This window comes from Bidens hawaiensis, unplaced genomic scaffold, assembly GCF_021521415.1.
Source record: "Bidens hawaiensis isolate Kalapana, Puna unplaced genomic scaffold, B.hawaiensis_p1.1 tig00022148_1, whole genome shotgun sequence".
Classification (NCBI taxonomy): Eukaryota; Viridiplantae; Streptophyta; class Magnoliopsida; order Asterales; family Asteraceae; genus Bidens; species Bidens hawaiensis.
In genome coordinates this window covers 5,683-28,262 of record NW_027493429.1, presented here as the reverse complement: position 1 = coordinate 28,262, position 22,580 = coordinate 5,683, and positions in this window count along the sequence as shown.

The following is a 22,580-nucleotide window of genomic DNA, read 5'->3' as shown; positions in this document are numbered from 1 at the left end:
TTGTTAATTAGAAGACCATCGATAATTTGTACATTCATTTGTCGTCATTTGAACCCCCACCCCCAACATTCCCTTCACCTATATCCAATAATTAATTCGCAAATTATTTTATCTCTTTAACATGTGAGGATTGACATCCAACTGTGAGCCTCGTGTTTTTATAGTTTAAGTACCTTTCACTTTGACAAAATGTAGGAAGAACTTATTGAAGTGTAATTTAAAATAAACACGAACAAAAGTCTATACAATCTAACTATTTATTTAACAAAAGTATCATGAATTTAATATTAACAACTCCCTAAATACTTCCTTTTATACAAGGTTTATACTTTAATTTGTAGCATTTCGTTGTTGTCAAAGATTAATATAAAAAAGAACAAATTGGTTGTTTTAATAGCTAATAACTAAACACTTAGAAACATCAATTGGCTTATATGACTTGTTTAACGATTCATAGAGCCATAACTTGTATACACTCTAATATTGACTTGAACTTGTTATGACTTCAACTCAAGATGCTAATAACCCATCTGGTATTATAGTATTTTTCATAATACCTTACCGGAAAACCGTAATAGTTCAACATCTCCGTTGAATTTTTTATTTTGATATGGAACCTAAAGAGATTATAAGAAAATTATATAATAATTAAAATCAATACAAACAAAAAGGGGAAAAAAAGAATTGTTAGTGAAATAATAAATAATATGAGAATCAACTATTAGAGTATCAAATTAAACCTTACCAGAAAATAATTAATCTCCCTTACCGGAATTGGCGATGATGGAGATAGTAATCCGAAACACAGAGAGAGAGATTATAATGGTTAGGGTTTTCAACCTTAAGATTTATATAATGTAAATGAGATGATTTAGTATGTTCTTGAATTCTAATAATAATTAAAATAATTAATATCATAATTACATTAATAGGTTTATTATGGATTGTTTGACCAGATTGTAAAAAATATTTACGTTATTGTAAATTTTAAAATTTAAAATTGGATATCTTTTTAGTAATAATGAATTTTTAATCATGGTACATTTAGACATTATGGAATGTTTATCCAGTTAAATTTAAAAGTTTAAAATTTAAAACTGAAAATCCTTTTAAAAATAATAAGTTTCAATCGTAGTAATTTTACACATTATGAAATGTTTGACCATTGATTTATAAAATTTACCTTTGAGTTACAGTTTTAAAGTTTTAAGCGTTTATAAAATTATTAAAATGACATAAAACTTTGAGGACTATGGTTATAATACAGTGACACAAAATAAACATAACTAAAGTTTATTTTGCTGGATTCAAACATATATATATGTTTAGAATATTTAGAATTGGTTATCGAAAATATGTGGGTTTTATTTAAGGCATAAATCTTGAGTTTAGAAATTATTTACATTTACACATAAATAAAATGTAAAGTTTGATGATATTGGAAACTATAAAATCATATATATGTATCTATTATAAGTTTAAAGAAATGTGGATGTCAAATTAAAAAAAAAAGAGAGAGAGAACATTTTACATTAATTACAAGACGTAGCATTTATATTTTAATTCGAATACAAAAACATACAAAGACAATTAGAGATAAATGAAAATTTATAACATGTTTACAAATTATACCATGAGTACAAATAACACATACTAATTAAAACATAATACTCTAATGAAATCAAGATAAAAATGTATTGTCTTATACACATTTTGCATAACTAATTTGACAACAAATATAAACAATATGTGTGTGTGTGTATAATTAATGAGTATCATAGTTTTTTATAATACAGGTTTTTGTAATCTTTAATTTCAAACAAATAATCATTGATAAACACACGACTGACAGCTGAGTCATAGGAATTTAAGACATGAACTTTCTCTACAAATGAAAAATATAATAAAAGTTAAAAATTATTATATGTAGTACGTAAACGTTTGAAAAATCTGAAAAAAAAGCCCGTTTTAAGAATTTTTGAAAAAGTAAAACGTCTAATTGTGTCATAAATTTCTTCCAAAATTGATTTTAAAGAAACGTCATAACTCATAACTAATAAATTAATTAGTGGTCAACATATATTGTAAAAGCTTAAAGTCAAACGATTTACATATATAGAAAGTATAAATGGTTTTGAAGTTGGCAAAATATAGCATCATTAGTTATGATTATATCATTTTGGTCATATGGTATAAGATTAAAAGTTTGTTGAGATTGAAGACATTAATATTGATAGTTGCGATTAGAAACTATAAAAAAATATTTTAAATTTATCAATTTCCGTATTTAATATGATCTAAATTTGGTATACTTCAGACTATATTGATAGTCAAATTTCGTAACTTATTAAGGAATCTGAATTAATTTTCATAATCAATTGTATTAAATATTTTTTTAGAATTCAAAGTTCAAAAAACTTTACATTTTTTTAAGTTGACTAAATAAATAATATATAGTTAAAATAAATAAAAGGTAAATGTAAAGTTTGATGAGATTGAAAACTATAAACATCTTTTAAAATTTTCAAATTGCGTATTTAATATGGTATAAATTTGTTGTGCTTAATAGACGGTTATATTAATAAAATACATTTAATACTAATAGGAAATAGTATGTAGATAATATAAATTTTTAAAACACCATAAGAACTTCACTTAATACAAGAAACTTTTAAGTAGAATTTGACCTATAATAAAAATCATGAAAATGTGAAAATAAATGAAAATCATGGAAAGTTTATTATTGTATTTACGTAATTAAAATCATGAAAATATATTAAATAAAAATTGACCAATAATGAAAATCATGAAAATATATTAAATTGGATTTGACAAATATATTTTTTAACAAATGGTGAAATTCAAACTCTATAATATATTTTTGTAAATTTCATATAAATGATGAGAATTGAATTTTGATATATATATATATATATGATATTTGAATGGGGAAAATCGGTTCTAAAATTCCATATTAAATGTGTATAAATCTAAAAATGTAACGTAAGATAATATTGGAAAGTATAATAACGTTTTAAATTGCGTTGACATTGGTAAATTAATTGGATTTTGACCAACAACGATATAAGATTGATTATCTTACTATAGATAATTTAATGTCTTATAGAATAATCAACTAAATTTAAAATCTGGATTATATAATAATCAATTGAATTACATAAATTGTGAAAAATAAATAAATACATGAATACTAACAGAAATATATATTAATATTAAACAAAAATAAAAGGCATCTTATCAAACAATCCTCAATCCATGAAATTAATTAGCTATATCAAGTTGGGGACAATAATCTGAAATGATAAAATTAAATATTAATATCACATAATTATAAATTCCAAATTATGGAAGATTTGAATCATATGAAAAAATGTAAAAAAGATGCTAGAATTTACAACCGAAAAATTTGAATCGCGTTACCGGAAAAACGAAATAGTGAAGATCTCCATTGAATCTTCGATTTTGATATATAACCTCAAGAGATTATAAGAAAAAATCATATAATTATTAATATAAATACAAACAAAAACACAAAACAAAAATAATTGTAATTGATATAAAACATCATGCTTGGGAATGCAAGACTTCCGTACATAGGCTTGAATTCTATTACCCTGAAACATTAATATTAACATTAGTTAAAAATTGTATGAATGATATAGAAAAATTAAGAATGTGTAAGAATACCATTTCGTCTTGCACAATCATTTCGATCGACTAATCCTCCTCGGGCTTTGAATTTCCCTTCAGACGCCAATACACTTTGAGGACACACTCACTGTTAAGAACATTAAGTTGGTTCAACATTGTGATATTTGTTGGCTCCATCTTGCTATGGTGAGAAATAAAAAATAAACAAAACATTAATATCTGAACAATAACAATTTTAAGCCAAAAAGTAAAAATAATCATGGAGGATATAAACAGAAGAAAAATTATAAACCTTGGAAACAAATATAATCGTTTTTGCTAAAGCGGGTTTGATATTGTACGAATTACCCTATGAAAGACAAGTATTTATACGGATTGAACTTTGGTAGAATGGATTATAGAAGGAATGTATATAGAGAATTAATTAGAAACAAAAAGTTAGGGAATTCAAATTAAACCTAAATTAAGATCGAAAATTAGGCAATTAGGATTAATGAATTTTGAAAATTTTAGGGTATATCTATATTGTTATTTGAAAATTTTAGTCAATTAGGTTTAATTTACAATAATATAATTAATCATCAATTATAATAGCGTATATCTAATATATAAAATTATATTATTAATATTAACACAATTCTAACAATTTAACACGAATTGGTTTTTATTTATTACTAATAACACAATTTTAATATAATTGAAAATCAATTATCCATTACAATATATTATCAATTAGAATATTTAAAAGTAAATTGTTTACAACTCAGAATTCCTCTATTTAGCACCAGTCAACGGGTCAACTGCTTATTTATAGTAAACCTTAAAAGGGCTTAATCAATTCCTTAATCATCAAATCCTTAATAAAATGAATTACAAAAATTAATTAAAATATACAACTTCCATAATTAAATAATTTTGATGATGCTAAATAGAGGAACTCTGTATTTATAGTAAATGGGTCAACAATAACTAAATAGTTAATAGTAAATGGGTCAACATCCGTAATTAAAGATTCGTATTTATAGTAAACCTTAAGTATGGTTAATCAAAAAATAAACAATAATTAAATAAAATATAGAAATTTCATAATTAAAGATTTCTTGAATCAAATGGGTAATTCAATCCTAAATTCCTAAAATTTAATATTTGTATAAGTCAATTAGTGAAATTCATAAATTTTCATAAATATAATATTAGAACCAAGTATACTAAAGTGAAATTGATAATCTTTGTATATTGAATCTTGTAACCTCTGTATATTGACTCCTATTGATAAATTATCAATTAATTATCTAAATTATGTATTATCTAAATTACATTAAAGATGGTGGGAAGCATAATTATGTGAATGAAATCAATCAAAATTAAAAAAATTCATAAATTTTCAAAAATATAATATTAGAAAAAATTATATTTAAATGCGTATTCTATATATATATTTAATCCTATTGATGAAATATCAATTAACTATCTAAATTATCTATTATCTAAAACAAAAAATTGAAAAATTAATTCATTATGAAATTTGAGAACGACAAAAAGATATTATATCAACCAAAGAAATTCAAATTTGTGAATGAAATCAATCAAAATTAAAAAATTATATTAATTTTAAAAGATAACTATTATTTGTAATTAATTATGAATTATAATTAGTAAGTTGAAAGATAATTATAAAAGATTGGAGATTAAAGATTAAATCAAAAATGAAAGAGAATAATTAAATAGAATTAATTTGATTTTATTTAATTTATTATTGATTTATTTTATTGAGATGAAAATTAGAGAAGTGATTCATATACATGGAAACTATAATTAACAACTAATAGGAAGAGAGGAAGTGGGCTTAAAGTCTATTGCTTTAATAATATAGTTAGATTATTATTATTATTATTATTTAATAATGTGTTTTGATATTATTAGTTAAATTAAGGGAGAAAGGGAGTGGTGTTGCGGGACGATGAAACAATATCCTTTTAATTAGAGGGGACACAGCGAGCATGAGCTTTGCATAAGAGAAAAAAAAACACTTTCGTCCTCCATTCCCTTCACGTCACCACCATCGCTTTCTCTCTCCTCTTGTATTTTCCTCTCTTCTTCCTCATAAAGGGTGAATAGGTTCGATAATGTGTATAAAATTAAAATGGTGAATAGGTTCTCTTGAAAAATATGTTGTTTAAAAATTAGGTTTATTGGATTTTAATAATCAACTTTAAACCGTTGGTCGGCGCTGAGCCAAATTTTGAAAATATACCACAACAGTCCCAACTTTCAAACTATTGGCCGACAACAAGCTTTTCACTAACGGGGTTAGATCTCGTTAGTTTTTGCTGACGTGGACCCGCTTACATGGATTTTTTATTATTTTTGATTAGTATTACGTGAATTAACCAGGCACAAAGAACAATTTATAAAATGTGAGCCCTAATTTTAATTTAGCAAACACAACACATTTGATCGATTAGTAAACAATTTCTTTTAATGCATCCAATTGAAACCCTAAAATTTGAATCACTATGAGGTCATCTTCATCTTCTGCACGTAGCTCACACAAGAACCCGAGAATCTTTCAAGTTGATTTAGATGGAAATGTATCCTGCAATCATGAAAAGCTTGTAATCCTTCGATGTCACACCCCGACCAAAAGCGACGGAAACGTCGGAGCACGACCGATTGCCCATTGCACAACGACACTATTAAGTGAAAATATTTAAACAACTCATTTAAATTCATAATATCATAAATAAGACAACATTGTTCATACAAATAACCAAATAAATAGTCAAACAAATAAATTGTTCATTTATGTCTAATAACCTAAGTGGTCACAAGATAATAGTTAAGTCTCCAAATCAACCAAATAATAAAACTGTAACATTGCATAAAATAAACTTTCTCAACACGAATGTTGGTGACAATTTTCATAGTTTTGAACAATAAGCATATAATAGATGAAATCCACAACTCGTATATGGAACAATAATAATAGCAACAATTTAGATATGCAAATAGTAAATAGTTTGAGACACCTTTCTATATGGTAACAACCAAATATACTCGGATAATAGTTGCCCTATGCTACAAGCAATTAAGCTAGTTAGGGGAGCGTATGATCATACTTAATAGTTTCATATAGGCCAACCCGCCTAAAGCAATAAACATATAGCATGTAATCATGTAAAGCATATAACACCAAATCGAGCATTTATTTAAGTAACATATACTAAAGAGTTTGTGGTTTGAGACACAAGTATAAATCATTTAACTTGAACAAGTATGCAATGTCACCCCCAAAACGTAAGATGGAAAACAGGGGATGAAAAAGTACTCGCGTTAACTAAGTAACTTGAATGATTGATTCGTCAATAATCGGAGATCGGTTTAACTAGCAAGACCTAGATAAAACGGGTCTTGAGTTAGTAGGTAGTCTTGAAAGGGTTTAAAGTAAAGTATATGGAAAGTAAAGTAAATAAATAAAGTTTAGGGTTTACAATGTAAATATTTGAGAAATTAAAGAAATGTTTCTTGAAAAATAAGTTTACCCGAAACTGGGTCTTGGTATTCTATTCATTAATATTACTCAACCTATGTTAAGTAATTATGTGGGTTATAAAATGCACTATTGCAAGACCCTTTGTTATATAAATAGCAAAACGAGGTTTTAAACGAGTGTTCGGATTTGTCTGTTCGAGTCTTGATAATTAACCAAACTCAAAGTCAAGTTTCCAAAGTGATAAATGTTATGAGATAACTCAATAAAAATCAAAAAGACTTCCAAGTATATAGTTCTATTGTGAAGAACCTTAACGTCCGTTAAGCGAGTACTTGGTTTTACCGGTCCAGACTTGTTATAAAATCAAGTTGGATTTCGATATGCCAAGTATGTTGAGAAAATAATTAAAATTAGTTTGAAATATAATTTCAAAGAAGAATAGGAGTTTCGGTGGCCCAAAACACACTTGTGTGTCTTAAGCGAGTGAACTCGGTTTAGTTCGGTTTCGGTTCGGTCCTTGACTCGGAATAAGACCGAGGATGGTTACCACATACCCAAATACCATAGAACTATAAAAATGATATTTGAAGTTATAATATTCAAATCTTACATATAACATGTTTATTTAATTATTTAAACAAAACTTGTAAACAAGAGTTCGATTTCAGTTCGGTTCTCAACTCGGGATAAAACTGAGGCTAGTGACCACATATCCAATACCATGGAACTCATTTAACATGAATTAGAAACTAAAATACTTATAATTTAAACAAGACTAGTAAGAATTAAAGGAAATATAGTATAATCAATGACTATAATGAGTCCTCCATGTAGCCTTGCCTTGTAGCGTATCACCTTAACCGACCGTGACCGGAGAAGTGAAAGCCAAAGGAAACAAGGGGTATATATTATATACATGTTGCAACAACAAACTTTAATTACTAAGAAGTTAGTTAGGATGTAAGATTAAACTCAGTTTGACTTCGGAAAGTCAAACTGCCAAGACCTTGAATAATAACCTTAGAAATCTTAGATTGAGAGAGAGATTTGATGAATGAGCAGGGAAAAATGAAGGGAATAGGTTTGTATTTGTAAGCTAAGTTGAATGGGTCATGCATGGGGTTTAATTCAAGTGTTTGCATGCAAATGGGTGGAGAAAAAGGAGTCAAACAAGCATAAAACAACAAAAAAAATGTTATTGGTGCTGCAGAGCCCCTTAGTGTGGCGCTAAGGTCTTTGCCCTTGACCTTAGCGCGGCGCTAAGGTCGCGGAGGGAAAAATCTGATTTTCAACTTTGGTAGTTATAGTCCCCGAAGTTCGTTTTGAGCGTTTTAGGGGCATTTTTAGGGTTGTAAAAGATGTTTTTGAGATCCGACAGCCATAAAACAAATATGTAACATAAAATTCATCATTTTTATATTATTGAAAGTTTTGGGATACAAAACGTGTCGGTTTTCATAATAAAAACAAATACAATGGCGAATACGAATCGAATCGGAAAATGACAAATGTCACATTTGAGTTGCTGGAAGTAGAAGTTCTCGAGCTAGGAAGGAATTTTATGGGTTCTCTCTTTGGCCGGTAAGTCCCTTTTTTCATTCTACTAGTCATATGTCAGTTTCTAATGTGATATCCCTAATGTTTATTCTTAGTAGATAATGGATTGTAAATTCTTTATGTAGAATAAAGATGTTGACAAAGTGCTAAGAGAGAAAGGAAACTACAAGTACAATGATATGGGAGAAAGTTCAAGTAGGTATCAAGATTTGAAGAAGACTGAAAATTTAGAGTTGATGAAAAAACTGCTGGTGAATGAGAACAAAAAATTGAAGGAGCAACTCTCGTTGTCAAAGTCCAATTGGAACAAATAATATGTTTTAGGTTTACTAATTGTTGTCTTGGCTATATGGTGGTTTTTAGTTGTTTGAGTGCTAGTGTTTAGTTGTAAAACTATGGTTTTTAATGTAAATATAAGTTGTTAATGTCAAGCTATTGTTTATTGTTGTTAATGCCAAACAACCCATTTTTGTTATTTTGTTTGCATGTATGGATATTCATGTTGTATTAATAATGATGAAGTTGGGTGAAGTTGCTTCGTTTGTCTTGAAGTTTATACTTTCTAATCTTGCATCTTTTTATGGAAACTATTTAAAGAGAATAGAAAGTATGCATCTATACCGTAGTCGAAACTCAAAAGTTTGTTAGATAAATCAATCTGCTTATCATAAGAAAAACCGCACTATTTTAACATCAAATAAACCGCATAAATCTTCACTTATTTGACAGCTCTATATGAAAAAAATTGCACTTTTTATCAGCAAATAAACCGCATAAATCTACACTTATTTGTTCTATTTTGACAATTCGGTATACATAAAAACTGCAATATTTTGACAGCAATAAATAGCACAATTCTGCACTATTTTGACAGTTCGGTATGAAGAAAAACTGCGCTATTTTAATAGCATTAAACCGCATAATTCAGCACTATTTGACAGCTCGATATAAAGAAAAAATGCAATTTTTGACAGCAAATAAATCAAATAATTTTGCACATTGTTTTGACAATTCAATACGCATAAAACTGCATATTTTGAAAGCAATACACCACACAATTTTTGCACTATTTTGACCACTTGATATGCATAAAAACTACAATAATAATACAACAACAAATACTTATATATAAAAATTATGCATTCATTGTTGCATTAAATGTTGCAGACCAATCTCCATGACCATTACATAATGAAAACAAAAAAGCCAAAGTCAGCAACATAATTAAGTTTAGCTGCACACATTAGCCATAACACATGAAAATATGCATAGTTTTACTGACATATCTTAGAATTAGACAAACTAACATACTTAAACCAAAACATCCATAAAGTGATACTGAATCACGTAGCCTTTCCTCTGCCTTTAACTTTTGACTTTGCTCTTGACTTTTGAGTTCCTATATGAGTTTGTTGACTGCCCTCCATGGTTAGTTGACTAGATTGCACTCTTGCTTTCTTTGTCTTTCCCTTTGCATTTTTTGCACCTTTCTGGAGTGTTCTTTTCCCTTTATTTGAAGAAGGTGGTCACTTATTTTGAAAAGTGAGTCGATTGTTATCGCTACCATTTTAGGGAGGTGACTAGTAAAGAAACTCTTAATCAAGGATAGAACGTAGAGTGAATTAGTTAACATTCACTTGAACCTCTATAAATTTGATTGTGCTATTTATAATCCTTAACTCTGTACTTATTTGTGTTTGTTTTTATAAGTTGTGCAAAAAAATTAACAAAGTCATTAGCTTTCTACACCGTGTTTTTTTAATATATAAAAACATTATACAATAGCTTATATCTTCGTTAAATGGTATTTCGAAACGTATCATGGAGTACCAAGTTCGTGGTGACAGTGTATCATTAGTATTCTCAAACAAATATGTTATACTCTTTAGAGAATGGTGACTTGAAGAGTCATTTCATCCCACTTTTCCCATTTTATCTCACATGTCACCTCAATATTTTTACTCAATTTTTGTCCTTTTTTCCCCAAACATTATGGTATCGTACCATTTTCTCTCATATATTCCTAAAGGCCAAAATTAGTCAAAAATGGAACCGAGAGAAACCATGTTGTACATTTCAGATTCCATGGAAAATACACGGGACAAACCAGAGGATAGTTAGTATAAACGCATCGCCCAGGCGCCTAGGCAATATTTTAGGGTGAGGCGTAGTAATAGCGACTGTGTTGACTTAAGTCGAAATTATAGGAGAAAAATCGGCAAGTGTATATTTTTATGATTTTTTTTATTTACCTTGATTTTATTTTATTAATTCCTTGTACAACTTACCTAAAATTCAAGGGATTAACATAATTAACTCTTAATCTCTCTCTTTATAATAAACGACATTTTGGTTATTCTTATCACATAACAAGAATTACAGAGCCTACCAGAAAAAAAAAGGTTAGCAATATATATATATGTGTGTGTGTGTGTTAATTTTTGTTTTCAGTTATCAGGTTAGTAATATTTGTTTTTTGTTAATTTAGTCCACCGTGTTAATGGTCTTTTGTTTTGTTTTTTTAGCTGACGAACAGTACAATCGTTTTATTTATATTATTTTATGACTTTTTTGCTTTTGAGTATGAATAATTTGGTTATTTTGGATTTTCATATGATTTTAGAAACTATGGTTGAGGATTATGCTTGGTATTTGAATAAAGTGTTGTTTGTCATTACAAATTTTGTTTGTGGATTTTTTTATTTAAGTGTGCTTTTTTTCTCTCAGGCCCACACTTTTCTTGAGCCTAGCGCCTGAGGGAAGCATGTTCGCCATAAGTGCGCCTATCACATTTAATAACTATGGGTATTCCTACCCAACCTTTTTCCCCCCACCTTACCCCGGCTTCCCATGAACTCCATTTTGTATGCTCTTACAATTTAATTATTTTAGACACTTAATTTTGAAGCATATGGACAACAATTTCCACGTGGTTTCCTGAAAGAATAGATTGTTGTCACACCCCGAAAATCTTAATTTTAAACAGCGGAAGACTTTGACCAAGTCTTTCGGGTGGTGACAGACGCCGTTCCAGCCAATCACATTTAAGTATATATTTATAATGAAAGTTGAACTTTATTTAACCATAAGAGTTATTACACGTGTCATAATACACGATTTTTATTCAAATTACAAGTTCAGCGTAAAGTCAACATTTTTATTTTCAAACACACGCCACTATTTTCCCAAGCTCTTCGCGAAGCTTCCATACTTCATTTAATTACCTGAAAAGCATATTAAAATAACGGTCAACACGATGTGTTGGTGAGTTTCCCTTTATAATAAAAATAGTCCATATATATATATATATATATATATGAATCGAAAACAATATCCATATAATGATCTTCTGTCATTATATCCGATATCAATTCGTGTGTAATCGTCACTATACCTCGAATTATATCCACAATATCCAGTGTATAATGGTCTACCACCATTATATCACCAATCCGTGTGTAATGATCTATCGTCATTACATCACAAAACAATAGACATTTTACTTCTTAAACAAATCGTGATATTGTAGACGAGCAAAGAATACAACATTACTTATGACTATCATAGTTGATAACACGATAATACCAGACTCAAAATATACCCACTTTTAACCCAACGCGATTGGAATGGGGGGGGGGGGCGTCACCCCGATAGATCTACCAATATTTCTATGCCCCTTTTCTAGAGTTAATCGTTATTTAGCCAACTAGACTCATTCCGGGTTTGACACGGGTTTGTAAAATAAAATGCCTTTACAATATCAAATGAATTACATATGAAATGAAGAATATGCTTTCCCCCCCAAAACACAATTAAACATCGATTAAAATAATTCCAGTTAAAAACGAGGGGGTTCGATAGAGAAACTGACAGCTTGTAGCTTTCGTTCCAGAATTTGTGTGTCCTATATTAGTACACGTTTCGTTAATAAAAACTTAGTTTTAGTTTTGATAACATCCTATTAGTTTATTAACCTTAATCTAGTGTCCACACAAGCACATAAGCAATTAAGTTCTTATAATGTTAACGAGTACACGTAGTTTGGTTTCCCGTTAACTATTTAAATAACTAAGTCAATTAATAAACAACTAAAATATATAATATATTTTAAGTTTCAGTTGCTGGAAAGTTAAGAAAATATTAATATTTTATTTTTCATAATTCTTGTCGGTTTTGTCGGTTTTATGCTTAAAATGAATTGTTTCGGTTTTTCTTTTAAAATGTGACTTGTAATTCATATAAAATACTTGTTTCATATATATTAATCAAGTTTTACAAGTTAACTTGTGAAATTATTTTATTTTCATTTTTGTTAATATTTTCATAAAATAACAACTTTTTAACGTTTTCGTGTCGGTTTTCGCGACACGAACCATTTAGGACTAAGTTTTATCATCTTGTCATTTTCTCATGTATTAACTATGTTATATGTGAGTATTTTACCACTTTAGGGGCTGTTCTAATTTAGTCCCTAAGAGTTGTGTCAGTTTTGTTTAAAAAACCGATTTTTCGACCTTTTACGTTATCGACAAGTCAAATAAGTTGAACAAGTCTACACTAATCATCTTATGAACTAATCACATATATAATGACACATAATTCACCATAAATTGAAGTTTTGATCAAATCATTTCGCAAGACACGTTTAACCCAATTTTTAAGTTTGTAGTTCATATTCTAAGTTTATTAATAATGTTACTAATCAAGTTTTGTTATTTTTATATGAACAAATATCATATTAATATCTAAATGTCCAGGTTCAAATCATCATGTCATTTACGTATAAGTTCAAGTAGTTCATTAACCAATCAAATTATGAATTTCCTAAGTGTTTAACTAACAATGTTTCCTATTATAGTAACTTTTAATTTTTGATAATTCTATCCAATTCAATCTTCCCAGTTTGATTAAGTACAATTCTAAGTTTAATTCATTCAATTAGTTTGATAGGGTTTCATGCATCCTAAGTGTTCTATCCAATTTTGTTCTTTCAATTTATCATTCAACAAAGTTTTCTTATTTAGTAAGTTGTTTGCTAGTTCCATCAATGTGTTAACTAGTCCATATTTTTAATCATGCATCTTATCTTAAATTCAAGTATGCAACTCCTCACATATCAAACACATTCATGCCAAGTATCCATATCAAAATAAAAAAATCAACTTTTCATTGAATAAAGTTTTCTTAATTAGCAACTTTAACAATTTTTGTAAATCTTCAAGTATCAATTAATAGTTTCATGTGTTTACTAGCATATATCCTAATTCATTTTCATTTTTGTTGTTCCATATCATTCCTTGATTCAATAATCCATCCAAAATTCCCTAATTAATCTAAAATCCTAAAATCCCCAATTTTTCACTTATGAACAAACTCTTGTTTTGTTTATCTCTAACAACAATTTCCCAATAATCCATGTCCATATTATCAAACTATTGATTAATACTTATCCTAATTTCATTCTAACAACAAACCCTAACATCAAGTGCATTCAAGTTTACAACAAACAATCAAGAGATTCAACAACACTTATAATCAAGCTTAGCAATCAATGTATGATCTTTAGGATGTATGTATGCATGTGTAAATGAGTTTGATTCTTCCTTTTACACATACATACATAACCACGGCTCCCACATACACACATAATTATTCACATTATCAAACTTTCAAGCTTCAAACAAATCTCAAAAACATAAAACCTTATACATCCATATCTAATAATTAATTAATCATAACATACTTGTTTATTTGAGGGTTTTTGAAAGATGAAGATGGTTTTAAGAGTGGTGTGAGAGTGGCGTGCTTCCTTCCTAATAGCTTAATCATTTCTTGTTCTTGATTTAGATCTTCATACCCTTGATTATGTGTGTGTGTGTATGTAATATTGATTTGAATTTGATTTTGTGTGTGAGCTAGGGGTGTTTGACCATAGCTTATATAGAGAGAAAGAAAGTGATTAGGTTGGAAGATGAGTGATGGTGGGGATGCCAACACATAAGTGTAATGATTAGGTTAATCATTGGGGGTGAAAGGTGTGTGGATTGGAATATTACAACACACATGTTTCTAGAAGATGTAATGATTAGGTAATGATCGCAAGTGACATGTGTGGGTGAAAGGGGTGTTGGTTTTGAGAAAACAATGGGTGATGGCACATGGGTTTGGTTTAATAAGTAGGTGTTTAAACAATAATCTTAAGTTTCCGTATTAACGTCTAACGAATTTTAGCTAATCAAACGAATCTCGTTTCTAACAATTTTTGTCAGACTTTGAACGAAATTGGATTCTTGATAATACAAGCCTAAGAAACTAATTTTTTTGAAATTGTTGACATTGGGTCCTTACGGTGTCCTCTACCGGCTTTCAAACACTTATTTTCTAGTTTTCGCGATTCGAACATTCTAAAATTAAGTCTATATATTGTCTCGACTACTTTAACATGTATTTTAATTTTTCGAGATCATTTAGCCCTATTAAGGATTTATTTACTTTTTGACTTGTTACCCGAGGTTATTCCACGTCAGGTTCGTTACGTGGCGATTTTTGCACTTTTTGTTGACTTTGAAGCGTCTATATCACTAATAAAGAAGATTTTATCATAATGACGAAATTTTATTGCTAATTTAGATTATATTAGTTAAAAATTTTGGTAGATGTCACATTCTCCCTTCCTTTCCTAAATTTCGTCCCGAAATTTAGGAAGTAGTACTTGAGTTTGATCTTACTAGAGATAGATGAAGGTGTATTCTTTTCATCTACTGTAGGCATTCTCAAGTGAACTAAGGACCAAGTTTTGAATTCCACCTGACTTTGACTAACTTGATTCAGTTTCGCCTAAGCTTATGAATGCTCTCATTCATAACTTATGCATGTTCTTCTATGAATCGAATCATGATTTCACACGGACTCTCGTTAATAGGAACGATTAGCGATTTGTCAGATCGACATTTCCTTTAATACGTGAACGTGTCACTTGTCCTACTGACTATCGGAGGTAATTCGAGCCTACACACAACTGGACCAGCTCGATTGGCGATTTCGAAAGAGTCCAATATAATGAAGACTCAACTTCCCTCTAGCTTAGCTTAGTATTGTGATGGTTGAAAAATTATATTTCCATATAAGGCTCCCAATGGTGGGATTGTAACGCTGGAAGAATTGCTTAAAGAAATAAGCCAATGGTTGGCGAGTATTTCATAGATTATTGGAGAGTTAACCCGATCATTGACATAGAAAGCCATATTAGTGTTCAAATGCACCTGTAAATTCACAATTATGTTCCGGAACCATCATTGTCAATTTACCTTACAAGATTACTCTAGCATTCTTTCCATTAGGAATCAATTCTCCATCTTATCTTTTTCCTAATGGCTAGAGAATGAACTAATCGTTTTGCTATTACTTAGAGAGTGCCGTACTTACTTAGGTATTTGTGGGATTTCGTTTATGAAATCTATGATGAATTGAGCATTTACACTTATGCGTTCGTCTAATACTAATTCACATAAATTTTCATATCGAGGCATCTAAACTCTATTCAATCAGCTTAGATTTCTCTTTCTTCAGTGCCTTGAACATCTCTAATCTAAGTTGTAAGGCATGATTGTAACGTTAATCCCAACGTACATATATGTGAAGGCTTTTCTTTTCTACTCAATCATCAGCTACAATATTCATTTTACCATCGTGGTAACAAATATCGCAATTGTAATAATTGAGTAAGGCTACTTCAATGGGTTGTCTCATATTAAGCTCTATTTGATTTACGATACATAGAATACTCTTATGGTTGGTGTAGTCCATACACTCTGTTCCATAAAGAGGGAGTCTTTAGGTCTTAAGAGTAAAAACGACAACTCCTAGCTCTAAAAAGTGAGTTGTATAATGCACATTGAGTTATCATGATGCATAGACTATCATCTTTGGTCTTTCTGCATAAGCAAGCATACAATACCTAAGCGCAAAACATCCAAAATTACTACAAATCTATGTGCTGCTTCTGGGAGGGGCAAGATAGTGCATTACAAAATTTTTGCTTAGTGATTGAGAAGCTTCGTCTTGTCTTATTGTTTCAGGCATATTTCTTACCCTTTGGGGTTAATGTCGTCAAAGGTCAAGCTAATCTTAACTACACATTTCCAATAATTCCCAGTAAGGTCTAAAAATTTTCGCACTTCGGTAGGAGACCTTGGTGTCTCCAAATCCTCAATTGCTTCAATATTTACATGTATACCTTTCTTACTGATTATGTGTCCAACACAATGAATTTTCCAAACCAAAAAAATCATACTTAGAGAATTTCTATATTTAACTATTCTCAAAAAGTGTTGTTCATGAATTTTATTGGTTTATGAGTAAATATTCTTATATCATCCAGGTAGGATTTGCATATCCTATTCATGAGAGTCATGAACATTACGACTTATTTTTCAATCTGACCGGTATGACTTATGAACTTATAATGTCCCTATCATGTTTCTATGATGCCTTTAGAAAGTCTTCTTATATTGATATCTATTTGGTAAATCGATCTTTGGGTATAGATCGAGTCAACCTTGAAACTAATCAAACGGATCATCAATTCTCTATAATGGGCATTGAGTTTTAATGGTCAGTTTGTTTAGTTCCAGTTCCTGGAGTTGTTTGAATAGATTTTGTTTTTCTAATGACGTCAATCTGTACGGAGATCTAGATATCGGTGCGTCATCTTGTACAAGATCTAGTCAAAACTTAATGTGTCTTGACGGGAATTATCTAGGAAAATCTACGGGAAAACTTCTACATAATCTTGAGTTGTAGGCTTATCTCAAGGCATGGGGTATACTTCATGAAATAGCTTGGTGTCTTGGTAACAATCATCAATTTGGTATCTTATGGATCACCATGGATTGCTAGATTTTCACCACTGGCGAGTGGTAAACATACTAGCCTTTCCAAACCCACGATCTCAACATGATTTTTAGATAATTAGCCTTTGTCTATATTGAGGTTGTCTAATTTGATAGGTATATAGATTATTACGAAGGTTATGGGTTTCGATCAAAAGATTAAAGTCACTAATGACTATAGCGGTTTTCCATATATAAACTTAATGAATACCCTTTTATCTAAGTCGATTGGTCTTCAAGTAAGAGATAACCCTAATCTTTTAGAGATTAAACTTAACTCGGCTCTAGTATTGACAAGTTCAAGAACATAATGGTTATTCAATGATAACTAAGTGAATCCTTACGGGTTTCCATGGATCGTCCTCTAGCATTTTAATTTTTGAACTTTGGACAATCCTTTTTGGATGTGTCGCTCATCTATAAAATCAAAACAACATTGGGTTTGCTTATTGCCAGCTACTGAATTCCTTGTTTAGCATTGGGTTTGCTTATCGCTATTTATCGAATTTCCTGTTTACCTAATGTACAACACAGTGTATACTATTGGGTTATAATAACTCTTGGAATCATCTCAGATACCTTCAATATTATTCTTCCTAGCGGATTTTAAATAATAGCTCTATTGCTAGTGTCATCACTTGCACTACGTCTTTGTTGCTTCAACGTTAATGTATTGTGTGACTTATTGAACTAATTTTTCAAAGAATGTCAATAACTTAGATCTTCTTAATGGTAGGTGTTTGTCTTAATTTGGGTGGTTTATTGTCATTTCTATTATTTTTGAATAACAGAAATAGACAAATGTCATTATTAATTATTGAAGGCGTGTGAATATATATAGGGAATATTCACAACCGCATAATAATCAATACATCAAAAAGATTATGACAATGGAAAATTATCATACTTGTTTAGAGTTACTAAAATAACTACTAAATAGGTGTGAATATGCATAAGCACCAATCACTAGTTTTCAAATTTTTTTTCTTTACCAAAATATCTAAGGTATAGGATATCTAACTAGAGTAATAAGAGGGAGTTACTAGAATTCCATGTATTCCATAGATAGGTTCTAAGAGCTAAAATAACAACATCGTTAATGGAGTTACACATCATGAGAATCTGGAGAGATAGGTTCGCATCCTTATCCTCTAATTAGCAACGATTAATGGATCTAGCGTAGGAGTATGAAATATGGCCTAAGGTTAGTGGGAACTGCGTGTGAATAATTTCTATAAAAGGAATATTAAGATTCACAGAAAAGGCACTGGCGCGGTGCACGATTTATGGCACAACAGATGTCGTCGGGGGCGGTCCTTCGACTTACTGTCGATGTTGCGAATCTTGATAATAGCGTGTGAACTAGAAATGCAACATAATCAGTACTAAGTAACTGCTAGTAAATATATATATATATATATCATATAGATAAAACTTTAAAGTTTAAAGTTTACCATTATATATATATATATATATTATCTATTACAACAAAATATATATAATCATTTAATTGATTATACCTTTGCTTAGCGAGGAGGTAAAATCGTGTGTTTGAATATACGTGTTATAGTTTAGAAATTTTTTGTAACACCCTATAATTTTCATGTTTATTAATGAAAGTTACGTTTAGCGATTTCACGTTAATCTTTAATAGATAAAAGATCATGGGCTTAGATTAATCAAGATGGGATTATGGATAAGATGGGCTTAAGGGTCTATGGGCCTTAGGAGTATAAATACTCCCTTAAACCACCCTTAAACCCTAAACCCTCATTTCTTTCCATCCTATTCTTTACACACTCAAAAACACACACATCCTACACCACTATATACGACCGAGAGGAAGAAGCGAGATCTGAGCCAAACGAAAGTCGATTCTTGATAGATCCTCGTAGTGCAAGATAGATACAAGACCTAAAGTTCATAACCAAGCTAAACCGTAACTTCAAAACACGTAAAGGTATGTCTTTTATCCTTAAAGTTTACGTTTTTATGAACGGATAACCTTGAAACTTAATCATAAAGTGAATCGGGTCTAAACGAAATGTAAAGTTGCAAACTTGACGTTGGAAACGAACTTAACAAACCTAGGGCTATGTACGGAAACGTGTATTGAACGTTTTAATCTTAAAGTTCCAAACTTTATGCGTTTTCGGGTCGTGTTTTATCCAAAAATGGCCACGAAGACGTAACCGACTTCAGGTGAGTTTCTAGCCCCACTTCCTTGTTATGTTTTAGGGGCTGTGTGCATACTCGATGTGATAGTTAATACACTTACCTTAAGTGGTAAGTGTATGCCTTGTATGATTTTTGTATGATGATTGCTTGACGATGCGTGAACGATCTTCGGATATTGCATGTACCGTCAGGTGGTAGCTAAAGATGTGATTGATATGTATGATGTAAGATAAGATGCATGTATGAATATATATATATGATGTATGCATAATGTATGTATGATATGTTGACGGTACGTGAACGCTCTTTGGAGATTTCAAGTATTGTCAAGAAAAGCATGTAAAAACAGGTATGGTATGAAGGTATGGAAGAAAGGGTGACCGGACCCTAATAATATCCGAGGATGGAGGGTACCGGACCCTAATAATATCTGAGGATGAAGGGAGACCGGACCCTAATAATATCCGAGTATGGAGGGTACTGGACCCTAATAATATCCGAGGATGAAGGGAGACCGGACCCTAATAATATCCGAGGATGAAGGGTACCAGACCCTAATAATATCCGAGGTATGTAGGGCGAAATGCTCTTTATAATGTAAGGTTAGTTACATGTGTATTGTGTATGTTAAAGAAAGAAAGTACGAAAGAATGAAAGCATGTGTATGGATGAACGAAGTACATGTTATGTATGTAATGCGTACCTTCTGGCACGTATATGTGTATGAAAAGTAAATTATGTGATTAACTAGAACTCACTCAGCGTAGCTGATTTTTAGTATGCACGCAGGTGAGTTGGATGATGCAGCTGGCTTGAAGGGAGACACATGGCGGATGAATAAAGAAGCTGGCATCTGAAGATTTACTTATTAATGTTGAACTAAAAGACATGTTTTAAGTTATGTTTTAAAGACAAGTTATGAATGTTTGTAACGACTGTTGATGTTTTATGTTATTCCCCGAAAGTTTTAAATAACTCTGTTATTTAGAATTGCGTTTATGAGTAAATCCAACACTAAATTAGGGCTACCGGTAACGGGGCCTTACAAGTTGGTATCAGAGAAAAGTTCGAGAGATTTAAGCATCCTACATGCTTAGACTCGAACAGAGAATGTGATTAAAGTAAGCAAAGAAAGAAGATGCCAGTTCAAGAATGCCATGTGTCACTTAAGCAAGCTCAGTAAAGGTAAGGTGTATGGTTAAATAATGAATGTAAATGTTAGCTTAATTTCTAAAGGAAGGGTAAGTGAATGTTAGGGATAGGATTAATTGATTGCTTGCTTTGATTGACTGTTTGAAATTAGATCCAGCACAAATAGACTCATAAAGGGAAGTGTATAGGACACGGACAGTAACGTCATCAGCTAATCACAGCTGGCCACTATTATTACCTGTTAGCCTTACTATCCTTGTACTAAATGGTTCCTTACGTGATGACGTTTGTGTTTCCTTATAGAATACGAATGGCTGGAGCTAAGAAAGTTGCTGGAAGAGGAGGATGTACGGGACGTCGTGGTAGGCCGCGCGTTGTCCAAGAACCGTCAGTAAGAGTAGATACTAACGCTGAGGGAGAAGGAAGTACTGCCGGTGGAAATCCGAGTAACAAAGAAGGGTATCCTTCTTCCTCCTTCTTTATTTTCTTTCAATATGTCTGTTTTGCAGATAAGACCACTTATCAGCTCCAACACTTTGTATTCACCGATTTCATTATTAATAAACTTGACGGTGATAGTTTTCACCGTCCGGGGGTTTTTTGTGCCGACGATCATAATAATCAAGCGTTAATTCGACTAAAAGTTACGTTCATAATCCTTAACCGAAGCAAATTCGACTAAGGATTAAGTTGCAAACTCTTGACCGAAACTAAGACTATTATAATCAAGGGTTTTTTCCCTCGTGATCATATCTTTGTGTCCGATCTATTTACCATTTAGCACCTAGCCTCACGCACTAATTTGATCAAAAGTTAGTTGTTAATTTTTGACCGAAACATTTCCATGCAATTGTTGATAGCCTTGACTTGAGGAAATCGAGCAATTTTGACTCAATATCCTCAGGAATGCTAGTTCCTATCAGCACTTTGGCTTCAGGATCCTCGGGATAAAGAGGTACTTCTTTAATTTCTTTTTCCCTGGCCACCATTACGCCTCGTGCTGGCTTCTGTAATTGCTACGCCTGCTGGGGTTTGGCAGTACACTTCATGGAAGAGGTGTAGCAATTCTTGGTGTCTTGTTGGTCACTCATGATTTTGATAACTCCCCACGGACTTGGGAGTTTTACACATTGGTGATAAGTGGAGGGAACTGCTTTCATATCATGTATCCAGGGCCTACCTAATATAATATTGCAACAAGATAAACAGTCAATAACACAAAATTTTTGCATTTTATTTACCCCTTCGACATATATTGGGAGCTTAATCTCCCCAATAGTGTTTTTAGTTTCTCCACTGAATCAAACCAATACTGCGGAACTAGGGACGATCTCATCCTCAGGAATATTCATCTTTTTCAGCACGTCTAATTGAATAATGTTGACAGAGCTTCCGCCATCTATGAGGATCCTGCGTACATAATGGTTAGCCACATATAAAGTTATTACCAAACTATCATGATGAGGATCCTGAACATCGGCTCTATCACTTTCATCGAAGGATACAATCCTCTCTTGAGTTAGAATAGATGTCTTTGTTTGGCCTGTCAGCCATTTCTAATTTTCTTTGGTCAGCATTTCTCTTTGTAGCAGAATAAGAGGTTCCACAGATGTCGGATCCTCCGGATATAAACATGA